Genomic DNA, 14,754 nt, shown 5'->3' with positions numbered 1-14,754 from the left:
CCAAATGGTGTGGTACTGAAAAGATGGAGGTGGCCACTGTGTGACTGCCACACACAGTATCATTGCCCCCACCAGCCTCCTCCACTGGGCTTTGCAACTGCTTTCTGAGCTGCAACGTGCCTTCTCCTTCTTGGGGCTTGGTGAGTCCCCAATCCTGAGAATCCGGGTGGGCCCCAGCAACTGGCAGCACCTGGTGCTCTGCTTCCACATTGCCCCAAGGGAGGAGGTGTTGGGATGTCTGGGGTCCTTGAGGAATCTGGGGAGCAGGTGGGATGGAAGGACCCACATCCCATAGAACCGGGGAAGGGGGAGAGAGGGGAGACTTGGGCTTAAACACCCAAGTTCTCAGGCCCACCCCATCTTCCAGCCCAGGTGTCCTGGCAGCTTTGCTCCTTGTATTCCTAAGCTGGAACTGGACCTGGTGGTCCCCTACCAGGTCTGACTCTACTGAGACAGGACCAACACCAGGGCTGGAGGCCACCACTCTGCCTGGGTCAGCAGCTGGGCGGTGTGCAGACATTTCTGTGACTGCTTCTCCATCTCGATGAGGGCGTCGGGCACAGGGCACCAGTGTACTGGGTGGCGCTGGGGCTTCAGAATAGACTCAGGCTCCTCATCAATGTCACGGGTGGGTTGGGGTGCCTGCACTCTGCTCCCCAGCTGGTCGAAATCGCAGAGCTGGATCCCTCCCAGAACTACCTCTTCGGCTTCCACCCTCACGGGGTCCTGTGCTTGGGGCCTTCAGCAGCTTCTGCACAGAAGCCACAGGCTTCTCCCGCCTCTTCCAGGGTGTGCGGCCGCTCCTGCTCATGCTGCCCTGTTGGTCCACCTTCCTCTCTTCTCGGACTATATTATGTCAAGTGCAGGAGTGGGTCACCCCTGCTGTCCCCTCCTGCCACAGCCACATCCTCCTCTTGTGTGGGGGCTCCTGGGCCCAACTCTAACTTTCTAGTGTCCCCCCAAACCCACCCTTGTCGTTTCTCAAAGATCCAGGCCTTGGGTCCCCCAGGCTCTTCCCTCTCCCCAGGTTTGGTCTCCTCTGACAAGTCCAGTGCTGCCTATCTGCTGTCCCAGCCTGGGTGCAGCCAGGTGGCTGTCCTGGCCTTGGGAGGGCTTCTGGTGGCGCTGGAGACAAAACCCGGAGTGCTGAAGTTACGGATCTGGAATCCAAAGGGGTTCTTGAAGGCTGGCACTGGAACAGGGGTGACGCACCAGCAGGCCAGGGGAGGAGCGAGGCGCCCAGTGCTGAGTCAGCTGAGCCTGCTCCCACAGGGCCTCCCTGCTGCCTGTCTTCTCCTTTGGAGAGACCGAGCCCTTCCAGCAGTTCCCTAACCCTCTGGGCTGCTTGTTGCCAAGGGAGCAAAAAGCGAGGCAGCCATAGCTGAGGTGGCGCTGCCTCTGTTCCACAGCTGCCAGAGCTGCAGCTGCCCTTCCACTTGCCATTGGCAAGCCTGTCATGCCCGGAGCCGAGCCGAGCCCTGAACTCTGTCCCCAGCGATTGCTGCGGGCGCGGGGCAGAGGCCACAGGCCAGACCCGCATCCGTTCTGCCAGCAATGGGGGCTGCGATTCCTCTGTGGTGAAGCCCGTGGCCCAGCCAGGCCAGGTGGAAGGGCTGCATGAGCTCTCCCTGGAGTGGTTGACGGACGCGACTGTTCAAGGAGCACAAGAAATGCTGCAGGGACAGGCAGGAGCACAATGCCGCCGCCACACCGCCCTGCCCGCTCCTTTTCTGCAGGTCCCAAGTGAAATTAAAGGTGGGAAACCGACCAGAGGTGTTCGTGGGTTTGTACATGGCAGAGGCGGCCGGGGTGCGCTGTGAGGCCACGGGCACCACGGCCCTGGTCGGTAGCTCCCAGGTGGCTTTGTCACTCCCAGAGACATGCAAACCGGTTGAGCCCACGCTGGACACATGGCAGATGCAACAGTCTCAGCTGAACTCCTGGCCCTGCCACCGCCTGGAACCCTGTGGTCAGGCTGGCTAGCTGCCTTCTGTTCACCCCCTGGGGTACTCCTTGCAACACTCCTTCGCCCCCTCCCAGTCCCGCCCATGGCCAACCCAGACCTATTTACTGACTGAGGAAGTTCAAAGACCAGTCTGAGGAGCCTGGAGATATCTGGGGCTCCAGATCCTGATATACACCCCACACTCACCCCAACACATACAGTTCTGCCAGGTGATCTGAAACCCTGCCAGGCCCCAAGCGCTGCCCTCTCTGGCCGGAAATCTTCCCAGGCTCTCCCCCAGACCTTCAGCTTCCTCCTCTGCTCTCAGGACTCCTGCTGGCAGAGGGGAAGTACTGGAATGGAAATTCTGCAGCCTCCCCACCCTCTGTCACCCCGAAGAGCCGATGGAAGCAGTATCGAGAAATGATGGCTGCCTACCAATGGGTGTTGACTTTCTTCTTCATGGGTGAGAGGGGGAGAGACATGGGTGTCTTGGGTCCACCAGGGGAGAAGGGTCCAGAGGGAGGAAGGCTGGGCAGACGGGCAGCTGGCCTGGATGCCTGAGGGCCAAGGGACCAATCTGAGAGGGACAGGGGATGGCTGGATGTCCAGTGGGGGTGGAAGGGAGGGGAATGGCTGGGTGCAATGACTGTTTCAGAAACAAATTCACTCTTTTCTCTTCTTTCACAGAGGCCCTTTCTCCTCATCTTCCTCCTGTTCACCTCAGTCTGGTCAATCTCTGTTCTCTACCTGGTGTGGCTCTACCTGGACTGGGACACACCTAACCAAGGTGAGCTGTGGACAGAGGCCCAGGTAATGAGAAATGGCCACTGGGGGGAGGCAGTTACCTCCAGGGATTCTGGCGCCCTCTGTCTTTGCCCACAGGTGGAAGGTGCCGTGACTGGATGAAGAATTAGACAGTGTGGAAGGACATGAGGGATTATTATCCTATCAAGGTGATGGGTCCTTTGACTGCGTCTGCCCTCCTCTGCCTCCCACACTGCTCTCCCCCTTCCATGTGTTGGACGGACCCTGAGCACATGAGCTGGGGCAGTGGCCCAGGGCTGGATGGCCCCCAAGAGAGGACCAATGATCCCATCCTAGGACCTTGAACTCTGATGTCTGTTGGGGGGCAGGGCAATTATTTTCAGCTGGTGTCTTCCCTTCTCTGCCTCCCCCGCTCATCCTGCCCAACACCCTGAAGCTGGTGAAAACAGCAGAGCTGCCCCCCAACCAGAACTACGTGGTGGGCAGTCACCCACATGGGGTCATGTGCACCGGAGTTTTCTGTAATCTCTCCACGGAGGGCAATTACTTCTCCAAGCACTTCCCAGGGATTTGGACTCATCTAACTGGTCTGAGTGGCCTCTTCTGCCTCCGAGTCTACTGAGACTACATCATGGGCTATGGTGAGCCTCTAGCAGAGTTGGGCAATTGCTCCCCACACACTGGGACACCCCCAGCATCCCCTCCGGAGTGCAGGGACCTGGCCTGAACATCGGCCAGGCTCCCAGCAGGCATCAGTAAGTGGCTTCACTGTTGGGCTCTGACATGGGGATTGGGTGCAGGTTTGGAAGGAAGAGGATAAGGGTTCACCTGTCCTATACTAAGGGTGAGGGGCCAAGGGCCTATGGACAGGGTGCTGACTGCTTCCCACCTACCCCTGCCTACAGGAATGCGTCCAGTGAACCGCCAGAGCCTGGACTTTGTCCTGTCCCAGCCCCAGCATGGGGAGGCTGTGGGTATTGTCATAGGGGGTGCCCAGGACATTCTGTTTGCGAACCCAGGGCAGCACTGCCTCACGCTCCAGAAACGCAAAGGCTTTGTGCGCCTGGCGCTGAGGCACGGGTGAGTGCGCATGGAGGGCCTGCTGGCTGTGACTCCACAGCTCCCCTGGACTGTCCACTCTCTGTGGGTCTACACTCCCTCTCAGTCCCTAGACATCTGGGGCCCTGGACGGGGGTCTGTGTCCCCAGAGCCAACCACTGTGTCCTAGACCTGGAGGCTCATGGCAGCCCTGTGCGTCTTGCTCTGAGCCAAGCCCTGTGCCCCGTTCCCCGGGCTCCCTCCCACCCCAAGCAACGCAGAGGCAGGGGCGTCGTGCCAATGGCAGGTCCTTGGGCTCAGAAGCCCTGCATGCTCTTTCTGACCTGATCTCAGAGGCACGACCTTGGACTTGTCTCTTTACCTGTGAAAAGTCCTAATACAGACTAGCCACTGTGTTATAGTCCTAACAACTAAATGAGAAACTGAGTATGTGAAGGCCAACTACACAATTGTTTCCCAAGAAATGTGAGTATCTTCTTCTAGATCTTTCTTTGTAGGCACAGTCATGTGCTTTGAAGGCCCTGGGATGTGGCCTCATGAGAGCTGGGGTGGAACTTGGAGCCCCCGTTATGCCCTTAGGGGGCACAGTCCAGCAGCCTGAGCACCCCTCTTCTCTCTCGCCACCCTTCCCAGGGCCTCACTGGTGCCCGTGTACTCCTTTGGGGAGACTGATATCTTCCGAATCAAGGCTTTTCCTGAGGACTCCTGGCAGTTTCGGTGCCAGATGCTCTTTAAGAAGCTCCTGGGTTTTGCACCTTTCTTCTTCTGGGGCCGCAGTCTGTTCTTGGCCAACTCCTGGGGGCTGCTGCCCTTTGCTGTGCCCATAACCACCGTGGGTGAGTGCCACCCGTGGGGGGGCCGCCAGCCGCTCTGTGGACAGCGGGGGCCCCTCGCTCACCTGTGTCTCCCTCTGTCTGCAGTGGGCCGCCCCATCCCTGTGCCCCGGCGCCTCCACCCCACCACGGACGAAGTTGACCACTATCACGCCGTCTACATGAAGGCTCTGGAGCAGTTGTTTGAGGAGCACAAGGAAAGCTGTGGCGTCCCTGCTTCTACCCACCTCACTTTCCTCTAGGCCTGGCCTCAGCTGCTCGCTGAGCCCCCAAGCCCCTGACCCAGGGTGCTGGGACCTCCTCCTACTGCCACACTCCATGCCTCCAATCAAAGCAAGATGGGGAAGCGAGCCTGTCAGGGCCTGATCCACGCCCATCCTGATGTGCCACAGAGCCTCTGCCTTAGATTGGACAGAGACTCAACTCTGCATGTGGCTGGATCTTGGACAAGCCCCTCCCCTTTGCCTCTCCTCTGGCTATAAATAAAGGCATCTGCTTAGCTAAGAGCTGTCAGGCATCAGGACAGAGTTGAGAGGGTGGATGGTGGAGGGGCAGGATATGAAGAGCAAGCAAGATTCAGGTGTAAAAGAAATTAGTCTATTGCCATACCACCCGGAACCTGCCTGATCTTGAAAGGTAAACAGGGTTAGACCAGGTTAGTACTAGGATGGCAGAAGTTAGAGTAAATGGTCGATCAGTGAGCAAACGTTGGGCTCGATCAAGGGCCCATAACAGGAGGCAGGGTGAACAGATCCTCAGCGGAGAAAAGATAGACTTAATGAGACAGCTTGTTCTACACACCATCGCCATCCTCTATGTGTTCCTAGGGCCAAGAAATGCATTCAACAAGGACTTATTTTACCAGGATTAAGAAGAACTTCAAGGCCGGGCAGATGGCTAACCCCTGTAATCCTGGCACTCTGGAAAGCCAAGGCAGGGGGTTATATTGAGCTCAGGAGATTGAGATCAGCCTGAGCAAGAGTGAGACCCGTCTCTACTAAAAAAATACAAATTAGCTGAACAACTAAAAAAAAAAAAAAAAATATATATATATATATATATATATATATATATATAAAATTAGCCGCACATGCAGAGACATGCCGGCAGTCCCAGCTACTCGAGAGACAGAATCAGTAGGATTGCTGAGCCTAGGAGTTTGTTGTTGCTGTGAGCTAGGCTGATGCTACAGCACTCTAGCCCAGGCAATAGAGTGAGATTCTGTCTTAAAAAACAATAAAAAATGACATACTTTAAGCATGGCATTCAGCTGAGCACTGTGAACTGTTATAAAGATTAAATTAATTAAAATGTAAAGGTTTAGAGGCTGGGCATTGTGGCTCACACCTGTAATCCTTGCACTCTGGAGGCTAAGGCAGAAGGATTGCTTGAGGCCAGGAGTTTGAGACCAGCCTGAGCAAGGATGAAACCCCCTGTCTACTAAAACTAGAAATATTAGCTAGATGTGCTAGTGAGCACCTGTAGTCCCAGATACTGGGGAGGCTGAGGCAGGAGGATCACTTGAGCCCAGGAGTTTGAGGTTGCAGTGAGCTATGATGATGCCACTGCATCTAGCCCAGGTGACAGACGAAGACACTGTCTCAAAAAAAAAAAAAAAAAAGAAAGAAAGAAAGAAAGAAAAAACAAAACAAATGGAAAGAAAGAAAAAAAATATATTCAGTGGAAGAATTTTCCCTTGTCATTGGATGAAAATTTGGGCAGTCCCATGACTTACCTCAGGTGATAAGTTCTACATTAACTTGCTGCATAGCATGTTTAGTTCCTGTGGTAATCAACACTGCAGTCTTTATCCAAGGATAGGAATGTTCTCCTCCTTGGCAAGGGCAGGCTACCTACCTGGCGCAGGAGTGGCGGTTGGGGAAGGTAGAGTGTGCAAAGGTAGGACTGACCTCTTCCCTACTCTTCCTGTAATAGCTGCTATTACCAGCCCTTCGGGCTTAGAGTGTAGGGCAGAGATGGGGGAAGAATGCCAGAAACTTCTAGTTGGACAAGGCTGTCACAGGAATGTGGTGTTCTCTGGGCCTTCAGATTGCCAGAGCTGATCTCTCTTCTTCCTGGGGACATTCACAGATCCCTCACAGATTTCCCTATTAGGCCCTTTTGGCAGCTCCTGAGCTTTCTCTGCCTCATCCTCTGGCCTTGGGCTTCTGCCCATACTCTCCACACGGGTCTGCTCCACAGGAATCCCATTATTCTAGGGTGTGAGGGATGGAAACCCCAGCTCCACCCATGAGCATCCTGGTCTGGGTGCTTTTGGAGTTCAGGTCCCACTGTGGCACTTGTCCTTCCTTCTCTCCTGCCGTGGGGACATCCAGACAGCCACAATCGGCTGCTAGATTTCCCTGGTGGGCACCTTCCCCAAACACTGGGGATGTACCAAGCTCTTGTCATTGATCTTGTTGTGGGAAGTCTGGCCCTTCGGGGGTGGCACTGGAAGCACTCTGAAAGCCTTTCCCTATATCCTCTTTGCTCCATATCCATACTCTGATCCTTGTGGTGGGTGAGGGGCTCGAGAGCCACTTCTCAACCATTTGCCTTCAATGTGTTGCATGTGATCTGCTCTGGCCGCCTTTGAGATGCAAGGCCTATTTATTGCACCTCCGTACCTCAGCTTGGTGCAAACTTCAGTGTTGGCATCTCTAGTGTTTTCCTCTGGGTTCTTTCCCCAAGGGGCACGGGCACCAACTTCAAGTGAGAACTGGACACCAGGGCTTCGGGGTATGGGGATTAGATCCTGGAGACCTTCCTCCAGCGCCCTACCCCTCTTCTTCTCCCTGAGTAATGGGGCCTTGGTGTGGGACTGGGGGAGGGTGGAAGGAGTTTCATCCCCCATCCGGCCTCTGTGTGAATCCCAAGTGATGGGTGAGGAGTGTGGAGAGGGCTTGGCCTGAGGTGGGAGAGGGCGCTAGAAGCCAGGGTGTTCCCTGGAGGAACCGGGCTTGGCCCAAGAAGCAGAGAAATGTTCAAAATAGGTCAAAACTGCTCCAGTTCCTGTGAAGCCAGTTAGGTAAGTTTATGAGGAAAGGGCCAGGTATGGTCAGAGTTGAGAGAGGAAGAAAGGGAAGGAGGAGTCATCCTTGATGTAGAAAGACCACTGGGGTGTGGGGAGAGGCCAGGGCAGGCAGCAGACAGGTGAAGATCAGCCTCCGTCCCCTGTGGAGACTTGGTGTCCCAGTGTGGGAAGCGGGAATGTGATGTGGCCAGGAAAACGGGCTCTGTGACTGCTGAGGGTTGGAAAGACCATCCAGGGCATGTGGGTTGGGAATGACTCCCTTGGGGTATCACAGGTGTTTCTCCCCCAGGCTACCAACTGACGTGGCCCGATTACAGGACAGGGGATAAACACAGAACATAAAAGAATCACACAGACACACACAAAGACATTACATGACTCAAGTGCCCAATGCATCCATCGCTTTATTGTTATACCTTCCAGACCCAAGGTTTTTTCCTTGTAGGTGAGCATCTGAGCATAGCAGTGATAACCATTAATTCCAGAGTTGTTTCACAAGCGTACAGTGGTCCCATAATTTTAGACCTCAAAAAGGTTACTTAAAGCGCCAGACATAGCTGAAAAGCCAATGCCGAGTTAAGCAACATAGAACAATGCAGCCATCTGAAGAACTTGTTCTCTCTCCCAGCCAGCGGCTGGCCCCCAGGGTTGCCCCTCCCTTGAGGAGTCTTACCTGTCATTCACTATCAACCGTCAATCGGGCGGACCTTGGGAATGTTCTTCTTATCTTTATGGCCTACATACTCCCACCACTAGGGCCCGCCCTGTGGGAGCAGGGCAACATTTGCTTACATGCAGAAACTCAGGCCTCTTATAATGTCACGACTCGGTAACCGTGTCTGAAGAAAATGCTGGGTACTGCTGCGTCATGCAGCACACATACATTACAGGCTATAGTGAAGGATTGGTATAAGGCATAACGCCAGAATCAGCCCCCAACTACCACCCACCAGGGTCCACTTCAGCCGATGAGCACTACTTCCCTGTTGGTCATCACAGCTTGGCATCCTTCCTGTGCACGGGACAGGGTTGTGTGTGGTCTGTCCCCACACTGTCAGGCTTCTTCTGAGAATGCCATCCTCTCCAGGAAGCCAGCCCAGGCTGGGAGGAAGCACCAGGTGTTGGGAGCCCTGCCCTGCCTCCCCCACCTCCCTGAGCCTCCCAAGCCTCCTCTGCGTGCATGCTCACACCCCAGCCCAGCTGAGGGTGACAGTCCTCTGGTCCCCATCTTCCCCCGTCATCTGTTTCCTAGCCCTTCCTTATCAGGCAGCCATGTTGGGTGGGACTTGGTCTACAGGGCTGGGGCCCAGGTGGAGAAGAATAAAGAGTCAGGTGGCAGGTCTACGTCACACACCTTCCACCAGTCTCCCCTGGCCTCAGGCCGCAGTGTCAACACCAGGGCTGAGATGGGGGCTGAGATGCCACACTGGATTCTCAGGCAGGCCTTCTGAGGGGGGCGGCAGGGACCAAGTGCTCGTCACCCAGCCACTGCCTGGCAGCTGCTGTCATCAGGATTCCAACTTGGAAGTAAATCCCTCAGGGTGGCAGTCAGCCTGTCCCTGGGGCCGAGCCTGGCTGATGCCACACTCCAGTCCTTGCCTCTGTTACCACATAGAGGAGTTAGGAGCAGGTGGTGGAGCTCTCCAGGGTAGCAGCCTGGTCAGAAGCTGAGGGCTCCTGCCACCACAGAGCCCCAGTCTAGATGACACAGGCGTCCTTTTTTCCCCGGGAAAAATCGAGACCCTGTATTTGGAAGAACCTGTTGCATGGCAGCCCCCAGACAAAGGGAGTCTAAAGCCTGGCCTTCTTTCCCCAGATGAAGTAGTTTTAAAATTTGATCAGATTTGTGTGTGAATGCCAAATGTGACCTACGACACCCTCCCTGTTGTGGTCCATGAAAACGATCCCACTAAGGTGCTCCCAGAGGCCCTCTCCCTTGCCCTTTCCCAACCACGAGACACCTGTAACCCATCTGAGAAGGTGGCCCTCCCCAGACCCCACAGCAGATGAACTGGGAGAGGCTTCCGCTCCCCTTGCAGCTCTGTCCCCACCTGTCCCCTGACCCCTCACCATTGAGCCTGGACAGCTATGCAAATCTCTCCCCAACAGCTCCAGCTGAACTACCTGGGAAACTATGTCCCCAATGACTGGACTCTTCCGGGAGGCTGTGGGTTCTGCAATCGGGATCTGAGGACACTCCTGGGGGGCAGGTGAGGGGCTGCCAGGATGGGGCATGAGGGCACTGGAGGCGGGTGCAGGCAGAGCACGCTGGGCAGGGGCGGGGACAGAGCTCATCAGTCCCTCAGGCCTGGTGGGGTGTTGGTGGCAGAGGGAAGGCTGAGGCTCTTCTCTGAGCCCCCTCATGTTGTGTCTTCCCCTGGGTGCTTCTGGCTGTGTTTGTGGAACAACCTACCCTGTTTCTGCCCCGCTTCCTACAGCGGCTGCTGCTCCTGGACTATCCCCCTGACCGGGTCACTCTTTTCCTACACAACAACGTGAGACACCCTCCCCTGTGGACCCTCCCAGGGGACCCTTCCCCTGTCCTGATCAGAATTCCTGCCCCTGATCCCAAACTCCTTCCCTCCCATCTCGCCCCACCCCATTCCTCTGGCACTTTCTGCCATCTGCCCCGTCTCCCAGGAATTGTTCCACGAGCCACACATAGCAGACTCGTGGCCACAGCTCCAGGACCACTTCTCAGCTGTGAAGCCAGTGGGGCCAGAGGAGGCCCTGACCCCAGCCGAGTTAGGGACATGGCCATGCGAGTGGGTGCTGGGTGGACAGGGGCCAAAAAGGAGGGTGGACTGGAGGGGCTGCCACCCACTGCATGGCACTTGCCTCACCTGTCACACAGCCAACCCCTCCTGGGCCTCTGCACTCTCTCTCTCCCACCCCAGGTGACTGTCCCCTCCCTTGCCACTAGCAGAGGACCCAGGGATGGGGACTTTCCCCTCATCCTACAGCCCCTTCCCCCACCTCCTGCCCGTGGCAGGACTCTGTGGGTCTGTCACCTCCAGAGACAGTTGTCAGCAGGACCCCGAGTGTGAGTTCTACTTCAGCCTGGACGCTGATGCCGTCCTCTCCAACCCGCAGACCCTGCCCAGCCTCATGGAGGAGAACAGGTTCCTTGTCCCCCTCAGCCAGGGTGCCCCCGTAGTCCCTGGGACCCCACTCCTTCCTGGGCCTGGGACTCCCTGAGGCGTGCTCCCCTCTTCCTGGCCCTCACGCCCAACTGTCCGCAGGAAGGTGATAGTGCCCATGCTGTCACGCCATGGCAAGCTCTGGTCCAACTTCTGGGCAGTGCTGAGCCGGGATGAGTACTACGCGCGCTCCGAGGACTACGTGGAGCTGGTGCAGCGGAAGCGAGTGTGAGTCCTGCCCGGCCGGCAGCCACCCCTCAGCCACCCCTGCTGAGCTGGGACCTACGCAGCCCCCACCCCCTTGCTCACAAGTGTCCAGGCCACTCACTGGTCAGATGTCCCTCAGCTTGGGGGGGTCGTGACCAGTCATGCCTGATGGGACGTGAAGGGGCCTTGAGGCTCAAGGACTGCGATGTCTCCAGGGAAGTTCTTCATGGGCAGAAACTGGGGGCAGCCCACCTCACTGACCCTGGCGTTGGTGCCTCCAGGAGCTTGTGGAACGTGTCCTACATATCCCAGTCGTACATGATCCGAGGGGAGACCCTGCGGGAGGAGCTGCCCCAGAGGGAGGTGTTCTCAGGCAGCGACTCTGACCCGGACATGGCCTCCTGTAAGAGCCTGCGGGACAAAGTGAGTGGCGGTCAGGCCTGGGTGCAGTGCCTGGGGGCCGGGTGCTGGGAGGCAGGGGCAGCCGCCTGGCGTGTCCCTCATAACAACCACTCTCCCACCCTAGGGCATCTTCCTCACCTCAGCAATCCATAGGAATTCGGCCAGCTCCTGGCCACCTCCGGGAATGATAGAGACCATCTGCTCCCTGACCTCTGGCAGATCTTCGGCAACCCCCTTGTAAGTCAAGCCTCACTGAAAGCCAGCATGTCCCTCACCCTCCACCCAACACTGCCTGGGCTGGGAGTGAAGGGACACCTGTCTGACATGCTCTGCCCCTGCAGGACTGGAAGGAACAGTACATCCAGGAGAACTACAGCCAGGCCCTGGAAGGACAGGAGATTGTGGAGCAGGTGAGCCAGCTCAGGTCCCCTCCTGTCGCATGTCCAGGACCTCTGTCCCCACTACCCCCCACCAACTGGATTAGCCATTTTCCCCCTGAGCTCCCTGATCAGGCAAGCTGGAGGCAGAGCTGAGCAGGTAGGGCTCCAGCCCCACCCTTGGCATTTGTCAGAGGGACTCCTCTTGCCCTTAGATTTTTAAATCCGGAGTCCTTTGTGGACCTCTGACACTCAACCAATACCAAACCTTCCCTGACGTTGTGCCTTCGTAGGGAGGATGTGACCCCAATCTTGGAGAGGGGGTGTGTCCATCTCCTCACTTTCTCAGTGTATGTTCTCTGTGCCTGGGACTGAATGTGTCACTGTAGACCCCAGCACACAGCCCTCTCAGCAAGCTCCTGGAGCCCTCGCCCATCCCTCAGCGCCCGAGAGTTCGTGGGGACAGGGCTTCTGGGGGTTCCCCGTGTGATAAATTATTAAGGTTCCTCAGTCTCCCTCCCAACAAAGGAGGATTTTTAAATCTGGAGTCCATTTGTCATCTTTCTTCTCTTACCGACTCATCTCCCCTCCTGCCAGCCACAGTAGGGGACCCTGAAAAGGGAGAGAAGAGGACAAGGGAGGAGCAGGCAGTTCCCCCATGGGGGAACCTAGAAGCTTCCCTCCCCTTCCTTGCCCCAGCTGGGGAAACGGGAAGAGGCCCAGACCTTCCCAGGCCAGGCTCAGATGAAACTCCATCCCCTGCCCACCCCAAGGGCTTCTCTCTGGTCCTTTCATTCCTTTATACTGTAATCTTCCCTGGGTGAAGGGTGAGGTGGCACATGTCTGGGCTGGGGTACAGGGAAAGCCTAGAAGAAGGAGGTCCCCCTGGAAGCAAGTTTTCTAATGAGGGTCCTATCTGCCGCCTAAGCTGCTTGTGGGGTAAGCTCAGGAAGGGGGTCTCACGACGGGTGTCATCCTCAGGAAGCTTCCTAGATGGTGGGAGTGACAAGAGGCCTGGAGGAGGAAGGGACAGACCTCCTTAGAGCAGGTCTTGTGAGGCACCAAGTCTTGTCTCCCTGCCTTGGTCTCCTCCAGCCTCGCACTGAACACTGAATTTATCTCTTAGCTGTTCCCAGGCGTCTCACCATCCACTGCTAGAGTCCCCTTCTCCCTCCCTGCTGCCCAGCCTCCAGGGCCAGCCTCCTCTGGGAAGCCCGCCCTGTGCCTGGCTGGGCTGCCTGTCCGAGTGGATGCAGCGTCTTTCTGGCCAGACTGAAATCCATCCCCCACCGCCTTTGTCACCTACCCTGTGGACGGCAGTTGCTAAGCAGGGACAGGAGAAAACTCCTCTTGGCAAAGTGTCCTCCCTCAGAGGCCTGAGCTGCCCCACAGGCTTGGACCTCGGAGGCCAGGCCCCAGACTGAGGGGTTTTCAAGCTGCTCTCCCTTGTGTGGGGAGCGCTGCCCTCCGTGGTGTTCCTGCTCCCTCGGGCCTCTTCCCGCTGTCCCAGACCTCCATTCGCCTGCCCCTCAGGAGGCCCAGGGCCCTGACCTCCACAAAGTCAAACACCTTCCCTCAGGCTCCTGGCCACACCCCTGGTTTGGGCCCATTGGTCCTAGCCCTGTGGACTCAGGTTGCCATGAACCCATCCTTCCCCAGCTCCCGTGGCTCCAGTGTGCAGGCAGCAAATGAGATGGGAATGGGGGCGGCGCCAGGGACAAGGGTCAGGGCCAGTGGGGTGGGCCAAATGGTGTGGTACTGAAAAGATGGAGGTGGCCACTGTGTGACTGCCACACACAGTATGATTGCCCCCACCAGCCTCCTCCACTGGGCTTTGCAACTGCTTTCTGAGCTGCAACGTGCCTTCTCCTTCTTGGGGCTTGGTGAGTCCCCAATCCTGAGAATCCGGGTGGGCCCCAGCAACTGGCAGCACCTGGTGCTCTGCTTCCACATTGCCCCAAGGGAGGAGGTGTTGAGATGTCTGGGTCCTTGACGGAATCCGGGTATCAGGTGGGATGGAAGCAACCAAATGCCATGGAACTAGGGAAAGGGAAGAGAGAGGGGAGGCTCCGGCTTAAACACCCAAGTTCTCAGGCCCACCCCATCTTCCAGCCCAGGTGTCCTGGCAGCCGTGCTCCTTGTGTTTCTAAGCTGGAACTGGACCCTGGTGGTCCCCTACTGGGTCTGCGTCTACCAAGAAAGGGCCAATGCCAGGGCTGGAGGCCACCACTTGCCTGGGTCAGGAGTTGGGTGTGTGGAGACATTTCTGTGACTGCTTCCCCATCTAGGTGAGGGCGTTGGGCACAGGGTATCGGTGTTCAGGGTACCGGGCTTCAGAATAGACTCGGGCTCCTCATCAATGTCACGGGTGGGTTGGGGTGCCTGCACTCTGCTCCCCAGATGGTTGAAATCGCAGAGCTGAATCCCTCCCAGAACTACCTCTTCGGCCTCCACCCTCACGGGGTCCTGTGCTTGGGGCCTTCAGCAGCTTCTGCACAGAAGCCACAGGCTTCTCCCGCCTCTTCCAGGGTGTGCGGCTGCTCCTGCTCATGCTGCCCTGTTGGTCCACCTTCCTTTCTTCTCGGACTATATCATGTCAAGTGCAGGAGGGGTGGCCCCTGCTGTCCCCTCCTGCCACAGCCACACCCTCCTCTTGTCTGGGGACTCCTAGGCCCAGCTCTAACCAGCGTCCCCCTCCCATCCCTGACTTTTCTGGAAGATCCAGGCATTGGTTCCCCCAGCCTCTACCCTCCCCCCAGGTTTGGTCTCCTCTGAATAGGCCAGGGCTGCCTATCTGCTTTCCTTGCCTGGGGGCAGCCAGGTGGCCATCCTGTCCATGGGAGGGCCCCTGGAGGCACTGGAGACAAAACCTGGAGCGCTGAACTTGCGGATCCGGAATCAGAAGGGGTTCATGCAGCTGGCACTGGAACAGGGGTGAGGTACTGGCAGGGCAGAAGAGGAGTGTGGTGCCCTGGCCTGGGAGTCAGCC

General features: G+C 57.1%; 1 pseudogene; it reads left to right on the top strand.

Annotated features, from left to right (window-relative positions):
* Nucleotides 1-19: 19 nt before the first annotated feature.
* On the top strand, nucleotides 20-5,109 carry LOC105859964 (2-acylglycerol O-acyltransferase 3-like; annotated as a pseudogene).
* Nucleotides 5,110-14,754: the final 9,645 nt, after the last annotated feature.

Source organism: Microcebus murinus, chromosome 19 (assembly GCF_040939455.1).
Source record: "Microcebus murinus isolate Inina chromosome 19, M.murinus_Inina_mat1.0, whole genome shotgun sequence".
Taxonomy (NCBI): Eukaryota; Metazoa; Chordata; class Mammalia; order Primates; family Cheirogaleidae; genus Microcebus; species Microcebus murinus.
This window is presented reverse-complemented; position numbering and strand designations above follow the sequence as displayed.